Source organism: Gambusia affinis, linkage group LG21 (genome assembly GCF_019740435.1).
Source record: "Gambusia affinis linkage group LG21, SWU_Gaff_1.0, whole genome shotgun sequence".
Lineage (NCBI taxonomy): Eukaryota > Metazoa > Chordata > Actinopteri > Cyprinodontiformes > Poeciliidae > Gambusia > Gambusia affinis.
This window is the reverse complement of record NC_057888.1, coordinates 22785049-22811167: the sequence shown is the minus strand read 5'-3', so window position 1 is coordinate 22811167 and position 26119 is coordinate 22785049. Positions and strand designations below refer to the sequence as shown.

The 26119-nt window shown below is 36.7% G+C and overlaps 1 long non-coding RNA gene across 1 annotated transcript; it reads left to right on the top strand.

Annotated features, from left to right (window-relative positions):
- The first annotated feature begins 1952 nt into the window (after positions 1 to 1952).
- On the top strand, positions 1953 to 9247 carry LOC122824304. The gene is made up of 3 exons (XR_006369477.1): positions 1953 to 2038; positions 8368 to 8460; positions 8592 to 9247. It is a non-coding gene; the product is annotated as an uncharacterized LOC122824304 (long non-coding RNA).
- The last annotated feature ends 16872 nt before the right edge of the window (positions 9248 to 26119 follow it).

Below are 26119 nucleotides of genomic sequence, written 5' to 3'. Positions count from 1 at the left end.
GATAATCAGAAATCAGATTTACAAATGTCCCTTATGAGGCATATTTCTTATATAAAAGATTTTTAATGTGTTTAGTCTGCAGGACCAATGATGACTGTACGTGGCAGTGCACATCAAGCACAGGTGTTGTTTCCTCAATAAATAGAACTCAAATTAAAATGTAAATGTTGCTGTGATATGAGTTTGGTGTCACTGATCTAATCTCTGTTACAGGACCTGTAAAAAAATATTAGCTGCATGAAACTTTAAATTTAAGAAGTGTGGAATCACTTCAAATTTCATAAATTTAGACACGATTTGGTACATTGTTGAGAAAATATAATGAAAAAAAATCTCATTATGTTTTCCTCAACAACGTTCCAAATCTTGTCTTTACACACACAAAAAAAGTATAGTATGGTGTATTATTTTTATTGTGTTTTAAGAATTAGCAGAATTAAGGATAATAATAATAATAATAATTAATAATAGAAATGTTAGATATTGCAGCTCTGACAGAAAATAGAAAATATCAACCCCCTCAGTTCTGGAGTGCAATGGTGTTATTTATTATTATTATTATTATTAGTAGTAGTAGTAGTAGTATTATTAGTATTATTATTAGTATTATTATTTATATTTTTTTAAATAAATGTTAACACTCTAAATACAGAATGCATTATAAATACCTAAACATTTCCACCAATTACAGGAGGAATAAAAGAAATAGGGAGACATGAAAAGCAATATGATCAATAATAATAAAAAAAAACCATTTACAATGTACACATATCAAAATATTAGTGAGTCCACATTTGAACTATTATCGTTTTGCTTTTTTTCAAAGAAACTTAACTGAGCAAAAGGCTAAAAACAAACAAATACATGATGTTCACAGAAGAATGCTACACTAGCATGAACAACGACCAGAGTTGTCAAACAAACACAATCAAATATTCACACACACACCTACATGTTTCCACATGCAATGTGCCACCCATTTACACAAAGCTCCATCTTAGAGCAATAGTCTCCATCCTGTTTGTTGGAAACAGGCAGAAGATCTCAGCATGGCCGTAGGTTTGGGTATGGACGGTCGTGACACGTCACGACCAATATTCAAGGGATATAAAATAGTCCCGACCAATTTTTGCCATATTAATTAAAAAAACAAAACATATGTATTTTTTGACAAAAACAAAATAAATAAACGAAAATCTACATTAATTAGTTTAATATTTCAATATACTACGCAGAGGTAGCATTCATTTTAAAATTCGCTGTTATGAACTATGACGACCCATGCCGCTATTGGCTCAAAGAACGTGGATCTACGTTCTTTGATTGGCTGCAACAGGCGGCGGCCAGCTGGACATACGCGGAACGGAAGCTTGGTCCATGGAGCTGAAAGTGAACGCGTCTCCTTCTGAGTTTGACATTTATTATGAGTCTCCGAGACCAAAAGAGAAAAGGACGACAGACATTAGAAGTTATTTCGCTACCTCGGCTGTAAGTACAGTGAGTGGACCCATAAATTAGATATCTATCATGTTAAATATTAGTACTGATGCCAAGCTTTCAATTTACTTCCAAGTCTGACGAAAGCACTGAAATAAAAGCTTGACAGTTTTAACTTGATTGTGTGAACATTTCACACTCAAAATAATTCAAATGGATGAATGAAGCAAACTTGAAGAAGCTGCTTCTACCATTAACAATAATTCTGAGCATATGAAGTCTAAAGTAGTAAACAATTATGTTTAATTTATGTTTTTTGAGTTATGGTAAATTCATGTATTTTCTATGGTAATATTATGCTTTGGATGCTACAGTGTGTAACTATTAGTATTTTAATTGTTTTTACTGTAAATGCTATGGTTTTATGGATGTTTTTACAGTGTAGATTTAATATGTTCAAGTGTGAACATATTTTTGTGAATGAAAGATTTGTAATGCATTCATTTCAAACTCAGGCTCTGAAGCGAATGCAGCCTGGTGTATCCACTTCAGTCAATGGCACCCTCTGGCTTCTCAGCTGGCTATCAACAGCAGGACGCAGGTAATCGGCTGCATGTGTTAACCCATCTACAAACTGAACAGCAACATGAAACCTGCTCTATGCTACATACCACAGTATATATGTATTGTGTGTGTGTGTGTGTTGTGTGTGCATGGGTGTGTATTTTAAATCTTTTAATGGGCAATATCATGTAAAATTGACTTTTTTTTAGCTGTACATTATGTTATAATGTCATTTCCTCATCTAAAACCTGGGGTGTTGCATGAAAGACAACACCCCAGGTTTTTTGAGAAAAAAAAACCTAGGGATTAAATACCTTTAATCTCCATGGCAACCATTCGGCTGTGCAAAACCCCTGGGTGGACTGAGTGCCTCTTTCAAGGCATAGCTCCTCCTATGAACTGCAGTTTGATGCTTCCACCTCACAGAGCAAAACTCCACCCTAAGCCCTCTGCCCCCCCACCCTCCCCTTTGACTCTCCCACTCCACCCTCCCCTTTGACTCTCCCACTCAACTCCCTCAGACTAACCAGTGGCAAATAGCAAACACCTGGTGGAACTGCGCATCTGCTGAGCTCATTATCGGGAGTTACTTCTTAGTGCAACGCTGGCAAAACTGTCGTTTAAGGATTAATAGGGGAGCCATGTTGAGACGACTTCCTGAAGAAGTTTCAGTAAAAGCAGGAGTTTTTCAAGAGACAGAGACCCAATTTCAAGGTGTGAAATTGCAAAGTAAAATTTCTTTTAAGCCATATTGGATATAAATAGCATTTGAACTGAAAGAAACATAGTTACTTGGTTGTACTGTAAAATGGGACTATGTGTCTGGAAAAGACATAATACTGCCCCTTTAAGATAGATTATGATGGTGACTTTTATAGAATACAGACAAATTTGATTAAATGCCAAGAGTGCATTCACTATCATGACATGTAAATAGGTTTATACACCGGAATGTTAGAATGATACTGACATTAAAATCACCATGCAGAATACACACATAGCTAAGGACACCCACACACACCGTTCCGTTCCTTTCTCTTTATTCTTCATTAGTTACCCAGAACTTGCTGAATTGGTGGTCTGCACAGTGTCAAGACTGTCAAGTTCATTCTTGTACGAAATGACCGTGAGTTAGTTCAAGCAACTCTTTTTACTGGATAAATGTGAATCTGTGGACATCAACAGACAGTGTTCTGTATATTGATACATGAATATTTATGATGCAGTATGAACTGAAGCTGTAATAATTTTTGTTCTATTTCTGTATCACACCAAACATTAAGTAATCTTAAGCTCAGTGGAAAGCTAGCATGCTATTGGAGGTACATTTAATGATTAGTCTGTGTCATATATGACGTGTATAATATAAATGCAAAACTACAGGATTAAAATATTTTTTCTATAGCATCAAACATAAATGGGAAACGTAGCAAGCTGTTGTGTTTACTAAAACACAATTCTTATCGATCCATGCGGGGATTCTGAAGACTGGGTATCATGAAATCTTCAGCAAAAAAAATGAGAAACCTTTGGTCTCAAACAAGAACCCAGAGTTTCCTTAAGCAGTATTCTGTATTTCACAGAAGGAGGGATTTCTTTCATTTTCTCTTGACAAAAGCAAAGGAGTTGGATTAGCTGTGACTGTTTACAACAGAAGGTATATTTGTCTTTAAATTTCAGACAATAAGCTGTTAGCTGTAAGTTTTTATCCATATGATTCGTCCAATAGAGTTCACTATTTAAGTTGTTGCTTGCTCTGCCAGCTCAATTGTTGCTAAGCAACAGAGACAAGTAATGTGAAACCACAGTAACTCTTACTAATTTGTTACAAAAAGTATCTTTTTTAGATGTCAGAACACCTCAAACCTTCATCTATGCAGTCAGTTCAGGAATGAGCCTAATTTTAAATGTGCTTGTCAGGATTCATTTATTCTTTTTTGTATTGTTATATTTATTGAGAATTCACAACCAAATAAAATTTAAATATGTACTATTAGTGTACAACTAATTGAGTATATTCTATGTTTATTTAAAAAGCAAGTTGCAGAAATAAAACTCACCCACCCCATGTGCTGACTAGCAGGGAAAGATGGGACTCTCTGTGCACATTTATATAGAAGATTTACTGCAGTATTGTGTATATATATTTATTGTATTTATTTTTTGGTTTCCATGTATGTTTGTGTCTTGTGGTGTTCACTTATTTTTCCTTCTTTAAAATGCATAATATTGAAAGCAGTTATTCTTTTGTATTGTTTTTATTGATTACTGACAACAGCTCCAATAGATGAACCTAATCTTCTGGTATTATATGACATCTAGTCCTTTAACTGCATCAAGTAGTGCTACAAGTTACAACAACATTTAATTTCCCTTTGGTTATTAATAAAGTATTTTTGAATTTGTCTTTAAGTGGTGTGTTAACCAGCAATTATATGTCTAAATATAAAATAGAATATAACTGATGCCATGCATCAGGTAGCTAAAATTAATTGGTTTGGTAATTGCTGATGGGCAGACTTTAATTCTTGTTCTTTAATTCTTGTACCAGATCCACCGTACATCATTGCCTTTTGAACAGATCCACATCCACACAGTGCTAAAGTAGGAAGCTAAATGATTTTGAAATGTGGAAGGTTTAAACTGCCTGGAGCTCACAGGCATGCATGTCCACAGCTGCTGCATCACAGGTTTCCCACCTTTTAAGGTCACAGGTTTCATGAAATGATCTGGATTCTGTATTCAGCTTGCTGAATATTATTTAAACTGAATGAAAATTAAATGCAATTGAACATGCCATTATTATTGTTTTTAAATCTTCCAGGTAAAACTAAATCATGACGGTATTTTTGATGCCATCAGTCAAATTGGCAGACATTGTGAATGTCGGTCATTCTCCAGCCCTGAGCTGCACACCACATCTCATTCACTTAGAGACAGGGTGAGAAGCTCATCTGGGAATATGAATGCATTTAATTTATATAAAAACATCCCAAAGCAGAATGATGCTGGCCTGGACTTGAACCTGAGACCTTCTTTCTCCAAGTTTACAAGAGTAACAACTGTGACATAAACACATACAGTACAGATTACCTGTTCCTCAAATCTAATACTAAACAAAAATGAATCTCCTCCTTTTGCTAAGGGGGAAATCTGCTTTATATTCTGTCCACAAGATCGCACACAAAAAGTCTTTGAATCTCTTGAGGCCTCTGTTGGACGATGATAACAAGGAAAGCTTATTATCTATTATATATCCTCAAATCCCACATCACATCTTAATTATAACCACCTTTCCATTACACATACAATACCAGGCTTTTGTTATGAAAGCTCTAGCCAGCATTATGAAAAATCTCATCCCTCACTGTATCATCTTTCAAGGAATTGGGCCTCTGGCAAAAGATTAAACAAGATTAGCTATCTAACCAGTTTAACAAAGGCCCTATAATTGTTTAATGGAGATATTGAAATGCACACCACATTGTGTTCCATAAGCTAAGACTTAATAACTGTCTACAGTCTAACAGTCTAATGAAAGCCATCTTTTATAATCTCTAAATAGGGTACTATAGGAGAAAAACAGGGCTGCTAATAGCATTGAAATTTTTATCGGCTCATTTTAATAACATATAAGAAGCAACTGGAAGTCAACCAGAGAATGAATAAAGCAAACATTCCTTCTTCGTCCATTTCTGTCATTGTGTCCAATGGAAAGACATTTCATTAATATTCCACCCACTTGCTGAGCTCATAAGAGTTTATTTTCAGTGCAACACTGGTAAAAATGTTGAAAGGGTTAATAGAAGAACAACTTTGTGAAAACTTCTTGAAAGCAGAGAATCAGAAAGAGAATGAGTTTTTAAAGAGACAGAAGCCCAATTTGAAGTTATTAAATATCAATGTCAAATTTCTTCCAAGTCATATATGATATATATGGCATTATGATAACAACTCAAGGCAACATAAGGTGCTTTTCCTCTGGCAAGTCCCACAATAACCGGTTAATGTGCAGTTTGGTTCTACCCCAGGTAGTGAGTTTCTCCTACGGTAGAACACAGATCTGTTCCTCAGTTCTGTGGGACATGAATAAGCTGTGAAGAACTTTCCACAGAATATTCACAAAGTTCTCTCTCTAACCACTGATCAGCCAAATATTGAGACTTTAGTTGTGCATATTATAGCCAATGATCTGGCAAAACAATAATCTGAGATTCTGTGAAAGGACTTTAATATTCTTCTGAAAACTATGGAAAAATTAAAAATGAAATTATTTCTCAAAGGTCCAATTCTATCACCTCAATGGGGAGACAAAAACACTCCAGTTTATGATGTGATTGTTTATCATATCAATGGATATGATAAACAAATGGCTGATTAAAACCTGCTCTGTCAGCTCAGTGACCTTCATTGATAACCTCTGGATCTATTGGCAGTGCTTTCACCTTTTTGGAAGAGGCGGATGAAATCTTAATAAACATGGGATAAAGCTACTCCCTGCAAACCTTTTTTATTTTATCAACAAGGATAGCAATGTCATCATTGCTTCAGAACAGGCTCAAGGAGTTCTGACTAGGATGGATCCCTCTGTATATCAGGAGCAAACTATTCCAAAACAAGCTGATAAATCGACTGGAGACAGAGCGACTGGTTCCCTTCCTCCTTCTCCCCTCCCTCTCTGCACACCCACTCATTCACAGGATTCACAAGATACCTATGAAGAAATGTCTTCTTTCTTAAATTTACAGATGGAATGAATCAACAGGTTCTACTTTGGACGTCTCTCCTTAGCACTCATGTAACAGACCTCACTTCATTTAAGCCACCTGCCTCTGGTTTCCCAGAGGATCCATCACTCTGCGTTTCTGAGGTCTGAGGCCGGGGTCCAGATATTATCTTTACACCCGTCTTACTCCAGAATGTGTCTGGCCCCCTGGCACTGCAAAACAGGACAATACCTGTCCGGATCACTACAAGAAAATTGACAAAAAACAGAAACATAAAATACAGCTGACCTAATTCAAACCTCAGATCGAAGAACTTTTGGGCTCCAAGTCACTAAAACTTAAACTCTTTTAAATCCCAGATCTCTCTGTGCTAAAGCTCTATTAATCAATGATTTCATCACTGAGCATAATATTGATGTTATGTTTCTGACAGAAACATGGTTGAATGACAATAATGAACCGATCGTACTAATTGAATCTGCGCCTCCTAACTACAATTTCTTAAGTGAGAATAGAAAACATAAAAAAGGAGGAGGCGTGGCTTCAATATTTAAGAATACAGTAAATAGTAGTAAAATTTCTTTGGGTCACTTCACCTCTTCTGAGTATCTTGGAATTGAGATTAAAGGCCTCAAACAAACTAACACTAACTTTATACTAAACTTCAACATACGTGGAAAATTTCTTTACTGACTTGAATGAACTTCTATCTCTCATATGTATTGATTATGATTGTTTAATAATTGTTGGTGATTTCAACATTCATGTTGACAACCCCCAGACAGAGGGGCTAAAAAGCTTTCTAATATATTAGTGAATTCTGGTCTAACACAACATGTCAAACAAGCAACACACAGTCAAGGACACACACTGGACCTGGTTATCAGGTCCAGTGTTATGTAGTATTATGTAGTTCCAGTGTTTCACACTCTCAACACAAAACTGCAGCTCTGTCAGGAAACTAACCAAAGCTGCACCATTTCTTTCTCCTTTATTGCTGTTCATATTTCAGAGAGCAATACTAAGGAATTGAATTGCTAAGGAACTAGGGTAGTTCAGTCAAGAAACTGAACCACCCTGATGGAGCTCTGGCTATACAACAGTCACCTTATGCAGTCAGGCAATCTCTCTGTTTAAAGTGTGCAAAAAAACAAACAAAAGAAAACAACTAAACAAAACATGAAACCTTTGTTTCTCAGTGTGCTATCATCTTACCTTGACAGCACAAACACTCATGCCTACAGATGAATTTTCCCACAGCTCAATACATTCATTCTTTCTGGAAACATGATGAAACTTTCTTGCAAGTTTGTGCAATGTTTAAATGTTCCTTTTCTTGTGAGTGCTGAACTGTAAACTATGTGCTTCTGTTTGTTCATCCTGCTTTCCATTACAGCTCCATGCTGTATAATCTGGGGCAACTATATTCTACTACATCCAATATGTCTTTTTAAGAATTATTTGGAAGAACAACTTCTCTATAGTACAAAAACTTGCACTGCTTTGCATACAGTGTATCAGATGCTGCCTTGTGGCCAGGACTCCCTTGAAAAAGAGGTTTTTAATCTCAAAAGGTTCTAATATTGTTAAAATAATGTTATAATTCTAGCATGTCTGCCTGCTCTGATTCCCTCCTCAGCGCTCACCGCTGCAATCAAGTTCATCTGATCCACCTGCACACTACAGTGCTGCTGTGCAATCAGGTTCATACCATCCACCTGCTCATCAACAGGTATATTCAGACTCAGACAGTGCAAGATTTTTGAAAGCCCTTTAGTGGGAGTAGATATCCAGCGTTATACTTCTATGCATGACCACAATTTTGTCCATGTTTTGCCTCTTGGATTTCCCTGCCTTGCCTAGCGCCGGTCAGACACTCTACTGGTTTCTGCTTCCTGGACACGACCCTGTTTCAGCCTCTCGACTTCTACAAATTATAAATAATTTTATAAGTTTAATTGTACATAAGCAGAATAATATAACATGGGATAAATATGTATTATTAAAAGCTTTTGTGTACATGAAGTGAAAGAGTAGTTCATTAAGTGGTCTTAGATTTTTCCATTTTGGTTTCACAAATACTTTTGGTGTTAATCATGATGTACCATATAAACATTCTTTTAATTGACTGACAAAATTAGAAAGTGGACCCTTAAATTATGAACAGAGAAGGCATTATTTAAATAGACATGGATAAAAGATAAGATAGGAAAACAATACAAGTGTATGGAATTATTTTCAGAAAATGGTTCCGCTGTTGATGGCCCAATATTCCAACTTGGCAGCCTGTGGTTTGAAATAAGTTTTCTGGTAGAAGGTGTCTTGCTTATTCTGCCAAGTAGATCACCAATACAGCAGTCATATCTCTCTTCTTCAGCCCCTTCTTTATTTATGTTAAGAGGTTTATCTTTGACCCTCCTGCACTTTTAAAAATTCTGGCTATGGACAAATTAATATTGGGTGACCAGGGCAAATGCTACAGGCAATGAAGAATCCAGGGTCATGAAGAAACAAAAGCTGCTACACCAGACTAAGGTGGAAGAGATGAGGATTCTCAGAAGGGAATGTAGATCAGCTTGACTATTTGACAGCCTAAGGCTATTGCAATCCATTTGCAGTGCAGAATCCTGCATTCCAGCAGGAATGTGTGTAAATAATGATGTTAATGTTGAAATTTCTGGTGAATAGTAATGACAGTCTGCATTTTAGCAACAGTAAAAGAGAAAATTGGAAACAACAAAAAAAAAACTTTATCAATGCCTAAATTTTACTGCAAGATCTCCCCCTACAGTTCTCTAAAATGAATCTATGTTCTGATGTGATTTTAATGTTTTATTGGTGGTAATTATTTATTCTTTTTTGGCCACTGAAAAGATTTTTAAATTTCTTCCCCATGTACAGCTTGTTAAAGCGTAATATTTTTCTACCTTCTCTGTTCTAACTATAATAAACCACTGAACATTCTATGATGTTTCACTCTTGAATATCCATCATCTTTGCCAATTTATTGCTGTCATTATAAGGAAAAAGTTGTACAATGGAAGATTATACATTTGCATTGAGTTGTGGACATATGGTTGCTATTGAAGGTAATATATATTTTTCTGTGACGTGTACCTTACTTAGCAACTCCTCGCTGATGCCAGTCATTACAGATGCAGCATGCCACTCAGCAGCACTCATCATGTACATAAAGGTGCTACCACAGATATTTGAAATGTGAAAACAACTTCTACACAGTTGTCGGTTATGCTATAAATTCTTGGAGTCATTATCCACTAGAATATTTTGAATTTTATTTGCAGCATAAATGTCATGTAAAATGAGAACACATCAAAAAATGTTAAATTGCTATGCAATTTAAAAAAACAATTGCTCACCTATTAATGTTCTGAATACATCACAATATTCCACAGTAAACAAATTTCAAAAGGACATTAAGGTATCCTGAATGGGATGTCCCATTCAGGATTTATGATGCCCCAAAAGTGGACATATAAAAGGAAATCTCTTCTGGGTGAAGAGTATAGATTCTCTCAGATTATCATGTTTTTAAATTCTATCTTCTCACATGTAAATCCTTCACTTGTGTTCTATGTAAAGTACACCTGCAAGGCTTTGATCTGAATTCATGGTTATTGTAGTTCCACAGACCCTCTTTTACTTCTATTCTGAGACTCGCTTTAGAGCAACTCATTTTACTGTATTTTTTTATTTTTTATGTGAATGAGACATTTCATGCCCAGCCTCCCTCCAGGTCACAGAGCATTTCATTCCACCCCGTTTGGCCATTTTTGTATCTTAGCAGTGATACATTATCTACCAGAAGAAAACATTTTTTTCTCAAGTTTATCAAATATGTCAACAATGAAAGACTTGTCCATCCGATCTTACATGTTGGAGTCAGAGTCTGACCCAGAGCAGGAGAATGAAGATGATGAATGCAATAGTTACTGTATTTACACCCTCTCCAGCCTCACCAATTACCCATAATATGGAGCATACACAGCTAATTTGCAGTGTTAAATAAAAACTTAGAGTTAAATTTAACACTGTGTCCGAGTCTTTTGTGGGTCTGAATGGTAAAGGCACATATTTTAAGGACTGAGAGTAGGTAATGAAGATACAAATGGTTTGATGTCAATAGACAGAAAATGGAGTAGATGAGCTGAATGGAAAGATTTGAAGCAATTCCAGACCACAGGCTGATGTAGTGTGAGGAGTCAGGCTGTTAAGGATGGATTCCAGAGAAGCATTGAGGAAGTAGAATAACCAGGAAGTTTTTGGAATATTGTTGGATGAGTTTCTGAAGCTGGAGCCAAGAGTCTGAATTTCTGAAAAGAAAAGCGAGATAGAGCATCAGCATAGTTGTTCTGAGATCCTGTAGCATGAGCTGTTCAAAGCAGGAACTGGTGTTGGACAGAAACCAGACTAAGTCTGTGAATAAACTGCATAATTTCTGCAGAGCAATATTGGCCTTTGTTGATGATTTCTATAATTAACCTATAGAGTTGAAAGTCATTGGGATGAGTGAGAAAGTTGTTGTAAAAGAAAGATATGCCATTCTATGAGGAAAGAAAATGGTGTCAGAGATGCATTTCCATTTCGCAGGAGCGACTGAAGATGAGCATACCATGACGATGCTGACTGCGTTTGACAAAAGACTAGAAAGCTTTCATTTATGATTCGAAATAAATCATAAACTGAGTAATGATTCAAATGGCATTGTTCAGATGGCTGAGAAGTGTAAGCAACTGTTGCTTGGAACATTTGTAAGTGAGTGAGAAGTTTGACAGAAGTAAAGAAATTCGATTACTCTTTCAGGGACATAAAGATTCTTAGAGGGGTGAGAAGTTGACAGTAATGCCCAAGAACTCTAAAGACATGGATGGGCTGATCATTTATCTTCAGAAAGAGGGACAGCACAGAGTCTGTAACAAGGAGATGATGGGGAGGTCACTATCAGGAAGTCACCGAGAAGATAGGTCACGTAAAGAAACTTGTAATTATTGAGAATCCAGTGGCTGGATGGGATGGAGCCCCACAAAGACTACAAGAAAGAGATGTGTGGGCAGCAAAAATGCAGCTGTACAATTTGAATCAAAGGGAACCCCAGTATGTCCACTGATGGAATTGTAACTGCTGCCTGGGTAGCAAAAATAATGCAATCCTGATAGAAGAGATCCATGATGAACTCTTAAAGGTGACAATTTCAATAATCACATTTCCACTGAGATTTTTATTGCTTTAATTTGCAGAGCTTCGCAGGAACAGAACACAGTAAGAAATCCAACAAAACAGAAAGAAGTACAGAAGTTGCAAAAATCACCAAATCGTGTTTCATTATCTCACCGTATAGCTGTGGCTGAGTGAACTTTTTGAATGTAATAAATTTTCAAGGAGACAGACAGAGCTTTCCATATGGTAAGAGAGCCCCTCTCTCTCTTAGGTTGATCCATTTGTTCTATGTGCTGAAAGCCATTTTTTTTCTGATGGGCAGATGTAGCGCCAAAAATTTAATTAAAAATTCTTCAACTCGTTCTTGTGAAAACCTATGAAAATTCTTGGGTCTAACAAAAAGAAAGAACCTAGCTTGAAGTAACAGTCTTGAGAGTAAATTCAAATTCTGAAACTTCAACCTTTGGCTCGTGGTTTGGCCTCATGAAGGATGCAGTTCTTCAGTCTGGTAAAGGTCTTCATGACCTCTTCTTCCGATAAACACACAAAGTCCCTGAGACAGAATATTAGCAAGTGCTTCTGCTTTATACTGTTTTGGGTAATGCCTACATAACGTTTGTATGAAGCATAAAAATCATCCCTCTAAATAGGAAAATTTATCTTTGTCCCTCTGCTGTCCTCTGTACTCTCTGTCTGAAACAATGCCCCCTTTTCTCACACCACATCTGAGTCATCTTATGTCCCTTATCTTACAGATTAATACATTTTCTAGATTTGCAATCAAAACATCATTTAAATAACAAAGGGATTGGTGGCAACTTGTGAATGTGCCATTGGGTGGAGTGCAGGAGTGCCGTTGGACCGGGATTGGTGGCAGTGTGTGGAGGATATGCTGGAAGTGCCCCAGTCAATGGTTCTTCTGACCCGCACAGGAATAATACAAGGCATCAGGGTTTCAGACCGGCAGCATAGTTCCACTAACAAACCATAGAACCAACAAACATAGGAAGAACAGGTGAACTTAAATAACTTGTGGGGATAATCAAGTAACAGAAAGCAGCTGTGACCAGTAACGGGTAACACAAGGACTAAGTTAACCAAATATAAACTTAAACCATAATAATCAGATAATGTCAGAATCCACAAACCTGCTCTGTGGGGCACCTCAGGGCTAAGTATTAGGGCATATTATCTTTCTTTTTTACCCCCTCAATTCAATATTGATACAATTTTCATATGCTTTATCATTTCTGTGCTGATGATATTCAACTATATTGTTCCTTCAAACCTTCTGAATATTACAAATTGTTTGGTATTACCAATATCAAATAGGCATTTTTTGAAGGTTAACTGATATAACACTGAAACCTTAATCCTGAGAAACAAATAGCAGAAATCAAGCAACACTCTTCTGCTAAACCAAGCCTCAGAAGACCTGGTATTATTGTTGAAATGTCATTGCAGTTTAATTCTCACGGGTTTAGCAGAAACTGTTTTTTAATAAAACATATTTCTAGATCTAAATCTCTTGAATCAAAAGATGAATGAGAAATGATTATCTATACTCTTATTTCATCTCATCTGGAGTCCTTTTACGTGTTTGAATGAGGAGGATCTGGACAGACTGCAGACAGTTAAGAATACTGCTGCAGCACACAGTGCTCTAAAACAGTACACCTCAACCACCAGTGCCGGTCTGTGGCCCCACAAGAAGTAATTAAATATTTCCGTTTCATGTATTATCTGAGTCTGGAGGATCTTTTATTTTAAAAATCCTTTAACAGGACTCTCTTGGTTACGTCTTGAGCCACATTGAGCCCACAAGCAGCAAAATGAGTAAGAAACAGATCAGTTATCTTTGGAAAGTTTATTTACGAAGAGGAAAAGGCCCAGAGAAGAGACAGGAGAATGGATTTATCCCGGTAGTTGATTTCCACATTCCAACCTCACACTGCATAATATGCGACAACCGGCTCGCTAATGAGGGAATGAAACCTTCAAACTACTTCGCCACATAGAGACCAAGCACCCTGTGCATAAGCAACACTTTGGGTGTCGTTGTCTCTCATCACTCCCAGATGGACCGTCTCGTTGCAGAGAAACAAGCTCAGGGCTCCCATTTATCATGGGATAAATCATGAGTTAAAATTTTCACAAAAGTAAAATGTTCCTGTTTGTGGCACATCTATATCTTATTTGAAGGAAATATTACCATAGTGACCAGAGTCAAGAGAGCATTAGGGTAGTGGTCCAGACAAAATGAGAAGAGTGGTGCTTGTGAGACATGACATGACGCCGGCTCCGCCCCCTTGCGGAAGTATAGCAGTCCTCCGACAACTGCACTGTTATTAAGGCAGACTAACGGACCTCAATGCGTTACCCTAGACATGTTTTGAGTCATTTTTGCCCTATAAACCAACACTGAGGCAAAGACGGCGGGCAAGAAAATTCTGTAACTAGTCCTACGTCAGATCTGAAAGGACCTGAGCGGGAAATAACAGAGAAATCAACAATGAAGTCCAAGAGGTCAAATGAGGGACAAAAAAGTCTGATTGGATTTAGGTGTGAATGCTGCGGGACAAAATATTGCTTAAATAATATTGGCTTGTGAAAATCTGCCCTCAGGAAAATACTTAGAAATAAACAGTAGTATGAAAGGGTGTTTAAATGCCAATATAGCAGTTTGTGCAGTCTGTTTTCATGCTGCCATATTTGGAATCAACACACAGAAACACACAGCATAACTACCTTCACTTATTGATCTGGAAATGATTAGATGTATAGTATTGTTATTTTAATTTAACTGAGTTGTGAGCTGTCAGCCCTGAGTCGTTAGCACGGAGCTATCAGTAATTATTGTTATGACAAAAACTGGGACGTTTACTACCGGTTACCTTCATGGTGCTGACTAATGTGGTAGTTCCCGTCCATCAGTTTCATTCAACTGGACGTGAGGTGGGCTGCAGTCTGTGATCCATTTCTTGCGTTATTCCAGACTCCTTTTTAATTTTGAAACGTAATAAATTGTATTACACCCTCTGTATGTGACGGCTGTCGGGATTGCATATTACCCACTGAAAATTTGGACCATGATTATCTATTATTTTTCTCAAAATTTCTCTGACTGCAGCATGTTTTCTATGATAGATACTGTGAATATTGTTGGAGTGCTGTACTTGGAATACTGATTGGTCAGTTCCTGACAAGTGCCCTGAAATGATTGGGGGAGGATTGCTCTATGTCAGCATGGGGGTGGAGTTGGCGTCATGTCGATTGTTAGCCGATTTTCCAAACCTTTGTGACCACACACGACACAAGCCAATAAAAGTACAACAAATTCCATCGGTTCGTGTGTCCAGCCACACGGCAGGAGCAGCACACCACACGAACCGGTTCCACTCACAAACATCCTGATTTCAGAAGAAAATCCAGTAAAACCCCCAACATACCAAACATGAATTTAGAATAATCAAACATGACGATGGAGAAGCAGCATTGATAGTTTGTGGTTCATTTTAAGCCATAAAAGACGAAACAAAAAGAAACAAAGTTTGATAAAAGAGGCGGGAGCAGACGCTCTATTTGCTGCTCTATGATTTGGAGGTGAGTTATGTTTTTTCATAGTTAACATTTTTAACTGAATAAACATAACCACATATAATGAACATATATAATAATGACCTTTACATATAGTAATTCCACATTTCACCTCTGATGTCCACCGGACCCTCAGTTGCCATGCCAACTGTTTGGGATTCCTCTCCATGCTTATGGCACCGTGCTTTCTGATTGGCCACCTGTCACATTCAACAGGCTGCGTTCTCACTCCCAGACAGGAAAAGCCCTACAGGTTGCCGTAATCGGGCCAAGACAATGTTGAGATCGGGCATATTCAACACACCACCAAGAAACACACCACACACTGCAGGATGTTGTAAGACTGTCATAAAAGGAAAATCGGGGCAAAAAAAAAAAGGTTTTAGCAGGAACACCAACATGCAGAAACATTATCTAACGCAGGGACCTGGTGTTGGACCAGGGAGACATCTAAGAGTTGCAGGACACTGGCCCTCGAGGACCAAGATTGCCCACCCCTGATCTAACAGTTCCTGCCTCCATCCCGGGCCTCAGCAAAATTGCGAAGTCTTGACCAGTCCATTGTAACAAAAAGGTTGGGAACCACCGTTCTTAAACAGTCCACCTCTCATGTTTTTTGGGCCCTTCTTCTTCCAACTTTACTGTGGACCAGTGCAGAAGGTAAGGTCCATGAAGATAAACACAAAAAACCTAATTTGGCAAAACGTCTCCTAATCACCGTTCTGTTCTCAATCATATATAAAAAGCAAAGGGGTAAATTAAACTGGAGACTACAAGCCAGTCCTGTGCTACACAACATCTGAACTCAAATATATACTTTAGGAAACATTGACTAAGATTCCTATCAACACATTCCTACACCATCTGGACAGTGTTCCCATAGAGCTGAGGCTGTTAAATAGTAGCTTCATATTTCTACACAGAATTGACCCAAAACTTTTCGTAATGTACAAATGGTTAAACTGACAATTTTGGAATCTGAAGATGCCTAGAAATGTCATAGAGGTCTTTTTTTCTTTATATGTAGACTCTTTATTTGAGCTCTGTGGACTTTCTTATTGTCCTGAATACTGGCCTGAGAGTTGTCAAATGTCAGTCCTCGAACAAATAATATTCATGCTAGTAAAGATAGACTACCTGCTGAACTGAAACATGATCTTTAAAACATAGTTTTGTGTCTTTGTCAAGCTGAAAAGTTCTGCATTGTTAATGAACTAAAAAGACTGACTCCTAAAACCAAACGGCAGGAGACACAGCCTCTTAAAGACGATGAGAGTGCAATGTTTTTATATGTCTGTACATGTACAACAGGAAGCAGAGCAATACAAGGCAGGATAAAATAAATTCATCAAAAAAGCTAATGTGGCTATTAGAAGTTACAAAAACTAACTGTATGAGTCTTTAAGCTGTTTATCTCTGGTGTTAAATAGTAACAAGGAACAGATTTGACACCAGGTGGGTCATGAACCTGTGATGGACAGACAGTGGAGGATATTTTGCCCAGTCCACAGGTTGCGAGTTACCAGCAAGGGACAGAAAACAGTAGGACGCCTCTGTGTCAGCTTTGACCTTTAAATTAGACAATGATGGTGAAAAACACATCTCCAAAGTTAAAATATTGTAATCTTAACTGTCTAGCTAGTTCAAAAATAACTAAATATGTTATTTTATTTTTAATATTTTTTTTATTTTTCCAAACTCATGTCAAAAACACACATTACACACACACTGAAACACAACAAATGCAGCACTCCTCCTCCTGTGTTGCTTCCTGAGGTCTACAGCAGAGCTGATTGACTCACCAATTGAGGAGGCCTCCCTTTTCAAAATCCACCACGTTTTGACAAAAGATGTGACTGATTCTTTAAGACAGCTTGCCACTTTGCCCAGGTGTTTGATAGCATTGTCTTACTGGTCCGGTTTTGTTTTGCTAAGATCTTTGATTTGGAACTCTGATTGTTGTTTTATTTATGCTTTTGGTTATAAAACCATAACTTTTGACTATTGTCATATTTCACTTTTTATTTTGTTAAACCAAACAACAAACCCAAAACTGTTAAACTTTTAATGTCTGGTTTCTTTAATGTTACTTCTTCCCCCTGGCTGAGCTGGATTGTAACACCAAGGTTATTCAAATTGAAGTTAATATAACATAATACTTGTCAAGTTACTTTGATAAAAGTACTGAAAAACTGATTGTGGAATATATTGTGATGAGCAGTGAAGCTGTAACTCATTGAGCTGCTGAGAGAAAATTATTCCTTTTTCAGTTTTGTGTAGAAATAGTCTTTGTGCCTATTTTCTGGATGCTCTACACCAGGGGTCTCAAACTCCAGTCCTCAAATTGTCCTGCAACCTTTAGATGTGCCTCTGCTGCAGTACCTGAATAGAATAATTAGGTCATCAAGGTTCTGGAGAACTGATCTACACAAGGAGGAGGTCATTAAGACATTTCATTCCAGTGTCCAGTTCCTGTGGCTCATCTAAAACCTGCAGGACAGCGACTGGAGGACTGGAGTTTGACACCTGTGCTCTACACCAGTGGTTCCCAATACCAGTCCTCTGGGCCCCCCTGTCTGCATGTTTTAGGTGTTTCCCTTCTGCCACACACCTGGATTGAATCTTTGGGTGATTAACAGGCTCCTGAAGTACTTGGTGGCTGCAGAAGATGTCATGCAATCATTTGAATCAGCTGTTCTGGTGTAGAGGCACATCTAAAACATGCAGGCAGGGGGGCCTTGAGGACGGGAATTGGGAACCACTGCTCTAGACCATTGAAGTGATTGGAACTGATGAGTATTAATCTGTAGGGATCAGGAAAAGCCCAATATTAATTCAAATTTTCCTTTTTCAAAACTCATTGTGGGTAGATTCTGTATAATCACCCAGCCCTGGAAAACACAAAAGTTATGAAAAGTCAAAACTGAATATGAGTCTTATCATGAGTGGATGTACACTTCAATCCACAGCTGGAATAAATCTTCCCTTTATTCCAACTCTTAACCCTGATCTTAAATAGTACTCCTCAAAATTTCACCCAGGCAATGGATTTGTTTCCATGACAACTCATTGGACAGATGTGAAGTGACCATGACTTAATATTCTATATACTCATTGGAAATACAGCAGTTTCACATATTTTTGATGTGAAACTAGACAGTCTACAGATGGATAGCATTTTTATGTTGGGTAAATGACATGAAAATCCTTTTTCTGTAAGACAAGGAGAATTTTTTAATCAAATTTAACAACCAATTAGAACCACATTAATCCAAAAATAAATAATATAACATAGCAGTTAATCAAACTTACTAACAAAGAATTTTAAAATGATGGTGGTCTAATAGAACACATCCTACATCCTGAAATAGCTTCTTCAGGTTTTATTGATTATTTTTGTATTGTGAAATATTTTTATTTTTATGTCCTCTGTTATGACATCCATCCAGTCATCCAGAGCTGCAGAAGTCTGTTCACCACTCACTTATTCAAGTCAGGTGAGTGGCAGAAGGGAAACCCCTAAAACATGCAGGACAGGAGTCCCCGAGGACCGGGATCTAAAGCCATGGCTTACAAACTTTGGCATATTCCCTACTTTAGATTACACAAGCTCCCTCTTGTGGTTGGTGAAAGAAATGTTAACATCCTTATATTCAAAAGGCTGGCTAATAACCTCATGGCTGCTGTTTGTTTGCTGTGACCATAAACCACTTAAAACATTGCTGATCTTCTCTTGACTCTTTTCATAATTTATTTGGATCAACTACACATATACATTTTCAGATGGTGAATGCTCAGACTGCAGTTTTCTAAGCTGAACACAAAGTGTGTCTCTGGGAAACTTGACAGACCTGAGGATACAGAGGAGGAAATTCCTTTCACACTCAAACACAGATCTCATGTTTGAGTGGATGTAGAAAGTCTAGAGAAGAAATGTGAAGTGTAATTTGTAGTGCCTTCAAATTATTCTAGTGACATATTGCACATCTTGTATTCTCTTTGGGTCCTTTTTGTGTTTACAGTGAGCTACCTGCTTAAGACCTGCAATACTTTATGGGGTCTAAAGCATAAATTGAAAATGTTTTCTTTTAAAGTAAGGCCTAGTAATTGGATGTCAATCAGGGTGAGTGTTAGGCATGTCATGGTATAGAAAGGATAATTGTGCCTGCCTACCCAATGAGAAAAGAGCTGCGAAATCCTTCATTTAATCAATTCATTATCAGTGATAGAGACATGGGGTAATTCCATGTATTCCATCTATTCTGGTGCTGTACAACCTCCTGTAGGCAGGATGTAAAATATTTCTTATAGTATTCATATGTGATTTGTATGCTTCTTGAAGACAAACAGGAAAAAGTTGATAAATAAACCTAAAAATGAACAAATGGTGTTTTTAGATTTTAGAAAGTTGTTTTAAAGTAATATAATTTCAGATTGGCGCGGAATTTCAATTCACTTCCATTTAGCCTACTGGTTAGCACCGATTTTCAACCAAACTTAAGACACTTTAAAGGAGAAACACTTCCTTATCCACCCCAGTTTTTTAGAAATCCAGTTTCCTAAAAAGTATTCAGCTTAATTTGATTTATTCATATTTTACAGAGACCAAAGACCAACAATTATTACTTGTCAGTTATTATAATATGAAAAATGCAATAGCTTTTTTCCCTCCAAATGTCTTCATAGAAATGTTGAAACATCTGATGCAAACATTGGTTAGATTCTAAAAATCAATTTGATCATTTTAAAGTACAAAAGTTTATCCATATCTCAACAGCTTGCAAAAATAAATATGACAAAAAATGATTTAATTTGTCATAGTTATGATTTTGTGTTATATAAACGAGCCTTTTATAAAATGTTGCCAAAAAGGTTCATAAATGCAGACTGTAATGTATAGCAATCTGTGCATCAATATTTTTTTATGAAACATGATTAAACAGTTTTTGTGCCATTTCATCCTCAACAAGAACTAACTCTAAATTTCATATACAATTAAACACAAAATAATCTAAATTTCTGCCTTAATTCTGTGTAGTGTTTTACTGCACTGGTGCATCTTCATCAAAAGTTTTTTTAATTAATTCACATATGTGACAAGTGTTCTTTTTAAAGCAATGCTTAAATACACAAAGCACCCAACATTCAGACTGTTTTAGTTTTACAAGCAGAAAAGACACTTTAAGTTGATTTAAATTTTATTATATGGTTTTTGGAGCTCATAATTGTCATGATGTTGTTAGTGGAGAGGTGGACCCAAATGCAGAAAGGCAGAGGCAGCAGCTGAGTTTTTTTGATGATTTAATGTAGAATGGTTGAAATGATAATGGGCACTTACAAAAAATCCTAGATAGTAACAAAAATTAATCCAAAAGAACATCAAACCAGGCGACGAACCCCCCCACCCCAAAAAAACCAAAAAAAAAACCAGGGAAGCACAGAGAATTGAGGTAAATGAACTCGAGGATCTGAAAAGGAATAAAAGCGACTGAGAGGCTTAAATACTGGGAGGAGGAGAACTGGACAAAACCAGGGCTGATGAGCTTAACTGACTGCAGGGGGGAGTCGTTGGCACAGGAAGCAGGTTGAGGGGCGGGGAGAAGGTGGCACAGGGACGCTAAGAAGATCTGCTGGGGAAAACAAAAGGGAGGAAACGGGGAACTGAAAAACACTTCTGATAGAGACTCTAAGAGTAAAGAAAATCTGATGAACTAGGAGAGAAAGACATGAAGGAAACCGTCACAGAACCTAAATAGAAACAAGACTGATCTAGCAACAATCAATTTAGAAATGTTAATATCCATAATGAAGTTTCCACTTTAGCTGGAGTTGTTAAGCAAGTCAATAAAACCTGGTTCTCCAATATTAGAAAGATTCTGGTCCAGACTGGAGTTGCTTGAAACTGATAAAACTGGTCAATTGTTGTTTATTAACACTAACATATACAGCAAATATACTGTCTACTTCTAAAAACTTAGATAAATGTTACATGTTTTATTATTAGCCATGGCTGCTAATTAATTTGCCAATAACAAAGGAAATATTAGGGCTTTTGGTAAATTTCTTATCATTCAACATCAACATCTTTAATCTAGCTTCTTCGTTCCAGATATATAGAAGGTCCATGCTGATAACCATATTGATAAATAACCAGAGACAATCTGTCTGTCATGTTACTTTGCTGTTGCAGCTGTCGGAGCTTTACTGACCTTTTTAAATCCCTGATGAAAATCACAGCCTCAGCCTTTAAGACAGTTTGCCCAGTTTGTGGTGACTGCTGTGTAGCTTTTCCTGTTCCTCAACTTCATAATCATACTCATATCTCTCTTTACACTTTCACCAAACACAGTCACAAAGGATCTTCTTTGGAAATGCTTATTGGTGTCAAACTTGGACTGCAGCTCCCAACTGTTGTGTGTGAACTGGGAAAGATGAGAACAGCAGTTTACACTGATTTAGATGCAAATCTAAAAACTGTTTTAAAAAGTATGTTTTTAAAGAAAAAAATACATTTGGTTGTCATTATGTTGATTCATTTGATGGTGTGGTGTAAAACAAACACAAAAAACTGCTGCAGAAATCAAGGCTCAGCTTTAACCACACTCCAGGATACCTGACAAACTGGTTAACAGAGCTACAAATATGAGCCAGACCATTCTTTAGATATCAAGATATCTATATCTGAAACTTAAACAATTTCTCACTCGTATAAAGCACCAGGCATCTAGTGGGAGCTGGAGGCAGAAGAGTCACGTTGCTTGCGTCTGCTGAAAAGTGAACATGAACTCTTTGCAGTTTTAGTACTATTCTAATGACAAATTAATTTGAAAACAAAAACAATACTTGTTGGTGCATTTTATTTTCACAGCTAAAAACAGATCAGGTTCAGAATAAACACAATGGCTCCACTGAGACTCCTTTCTGGTTCAGCATGTTCTCTTTTCTTTTTTTAAATCCACTGTGAAAGCATCACTTTGCTTTTGCTTTTGACACCATTTATGTTGTTTTATCTGTTGTTATTGCACAGCTGGCCTTATTCAAGAATATTATCTTATTTGTATTTAATATCAGCTTTTAGGCTTTTATTTTTTTTGTTCTTCATTTATTCTTCTGTGCAGCACTTTAGTCCTGTGCGGTGTTTTAAAGTGCTTTCTAAATGAAGCTAGATTAGATTGGATTGGACCTAAGTATCTACATGGGACCCATCATAGGAGTTGTTCAGATTCAAGGAATTGAGATTAGTCCGTCATGTTTTCCTTTGAAACATTTGAACATATTTTCTGTAGTTGCAGTAGGATGTTTCGAGTGCAGTTTGGGGCTTTCAGGGAAAGAGGAGTTTTCATCGATGGTTAACGCTATTCTTTAATTGAATGAATTATAAGCAGGAAATGCTTGTCATATTCCATTTTCCCTCTCTGTACAAACAGCCCACAGCAGAATTGTTGGAGAGGATCTTAGAGATGAAAGAGGAGTGGAGGGGAGATGGAGACGGTCGTCCGCTGAGGATCGGACTCCCCCATTCAATCTGTGCAATCTCCACAACAGCGAGAAATAGATTGCTTTTTAAATAGATTGCTTAGCTCCCTATCTTGGAGGCACTGATATGGATACATTTCATAGCAGCCTTTGTTTAAACGAGCATATTTGACAGCAGAGGCACTTATCCTGCTAATAATAAAGGTACAATACTGTTAGCGTTGCCATCATCTTCCCATTTGGACATTAAAAACAAATCTAAAAGGAGATGAAAAATACGTGTTGGATTTATTAAAGTCAGCACCCACAGTACTCCTTAATAAATAGGAGGAATGAGCTGTGAGGTCGAAGCTGCCTTTTGGCCCACTGTTGTGTCATCAGGGAAGAAGGGATGAAGGCATAAGAAATCAAGACAAACAAGAAGAGTGTTGATCTTCTCAAACATCTGAGAGAGCAGAAATGCAGCAGATTTCCATCTGATTAAAATCACAGTCAAAGCATATCGTTGTGTGTTTGAGCAGTGGGCCGGGAGGTTAGGTGAGGGTGGAAGGAAGCAGGGAGCCAGACTTCTAATCCTGCTTCAGAGAGGAGACGGGAGCAGTTTGGGTGCAGGGAAGCTTCCTCTCACTCTGCCTTTATTAAACCAACACAGAGATGATTCAGCTGCACAACAGCAGTGTAAAATATATTTGATTAACATTTTGCATCAAGGAAAACTGTAAACAAAATCAGTTTTTCAATTAAAGGGAATTTAGGATCTATAAAAGAATATTGATTATCTCAGCCCTTGTTTGGACTTGATGAGTTCGGATGGTTCTTATTAAATTAAAAGCATAAAAGTATTTCAAAAATCACACCATTTTTAACTTGCCAAACACAAATATGATTTAAAATGAGTTATGTCACAAATTAATCATGGCATTCTTACTCTTATAAAAATAAAATAAACTTTTGCATTTCATCAGTATGAACAGAAATATTTGGCCTCTTTTTAATGTTGAATGATTTTTGTATAAATCATTTATTATTAGTTCTTGCTAAATAAATTTGACTGGACTTGACATAGCTCACCTTACAGAGCAGAATGTGACTTTAATTGGGCCAGATGATTTAACCAGGATTGTGGTTGGAGTCTGGATCCAGGGCCCAGACTTTCAGCTCCATTTGCTTATATTGATTAAATAAAATTTAAAATCCTTTATGATAGAAATATGGTGTCATTTGGCTACAATGAACAAGAAAAACTCAAGCCAGTTGTAAAAGGTATTTAATTATCTTGAAAATCATATAATTTTATGTCTCCATTATTGTTTTAAAAATCTCCATATTTCTAAATACGTTGAATGGAGATACCCAATTTTTTTCTTACTGAAATAAAACAACAATATTCTACAGTAATAATCAGTGGATATCATAGAAAAATGCATAGTAGATGGTTCGCCTAATTTTATGTGGATATAAAATGTGTTTACTACAAAAATAAATCAGTAAAAATAGTTTTGATTGAAGTAGCATTTTTTTAATCAGTGCTATATTCCAAACTGCTGAAGTATGAAATGAGAGTACATGTCTACCTTCAAAACCAGAGCAGAAGAAAATGTCAGAGTTTTATCTGGAACTTCAGACATTTTCACAATAGCTGGATGCTAATTCAGTGATAAATCAAACATGCATGTGTTGATACATGCATGCATGTTTGCATGCATGTATCAACACGCATGCAACCCAGCCTGCATGGAGCACATGATAGTAATAAATCAGCCTGCATGGAGCACTGATGTGTTTTTAATGGTTTACAGAGAAAACAACGAAGCTCTGTGACAGAGGAGGGAAATTTATTAAACCCTGAATCCCAGAAACAAGTTAGAGAAAATACTTCCTTTCCTTTTGAGGCCTTGAGTTTGACCATATTCAACAGAAAGCTAAATATGAACGGTTTTAAAAGCTCAACAATTTTTTTTATATTCTAGTGTTTCCTTCTGACAGAAGCTTTCGGATAAAAAAAATAAAAATAACATCACTTAATAGTGTGAGATAACTCTCTCTCCAAAAACAAAGAAAAAAATCATTTACTTTTATACATTTGTATTCAATGTAAAATCAGATATTTTTGTAATTTCATATTAAAAATATTTATTTTACTCTTCCTTCCTTATTTAAAAAAGTTTCTGGGTTTGTTCTCCTACAAAACAGCCCAGTCAGAAAACAACGCTTAATTAATTAAGCTGAATATTTCCTGTGGCAGATTTGCCGAATGAGCCTAAGTTCTGTCCTTCCCATCATTACAGGCAATTTCTCTACAGTGTTCTTAATAAGTAATGAGTGGCCTGAAACTGGCTCCACAGCCTCTGTCAGCCTTTAAACTCCACCTTTGTTACATTAATAATGAGAAAAAAAATTAGCTTTCAAAATCTATTAGAAGAATTTTATGACAGCATAAAGAACAAACGGTTTCCTACCTTTCTTTATTTTGTCTTTATATATGTTGTAGTACTTATATTTTTTAGATTAAACAAACATTTCAGAAATGTTATGACACACATAGTGAAATGCAACCCCCCAAAAATCTTAGAGAATTGTTGTCAGAGCTGTCTGTTATGTTAATGAATGTGATTTTAACAGGATTACATGAGATAAAATGTGTTAAGATGCTCCGGGTGTCTGGAGCCTCATTTCAACAGGATGTAATCTGGTAATCTGAGGTTCCCTGACATCAGATTTTCTATTGACTGGAAATTAAAAAACTGGGAAATGAATCTTTTTTTTTTTTTTCTGGCATTTTCAAATTAATATAGTTAATACATCGGAGAAAATCATTATTGCCCCTTGAAAGGGTAAATTCAGCAATTGTTTTAAATTAACCGGAGATTTTAATATCTGCTGGCAAAGCAGAGAAAAATTCTTAGTGTAATTTAAACTCAAATTATCTGAAAACCTTACAAACATTTCAATTTCTTGGAGCAAGATTTATTTATATCTGTTTAGATATGTTACAAATATTTAGCATAACTGAAATCTTTGAGAACCAGCCTGAAAGAAATCTTTAAAAAGTAACCAATAGGAACATCAGAAAAACAGGGGAAAAAATTCATTTAAATTTTATTGAGGATGTCCGCACAAGTCTTGAAAACTTTTCTAAA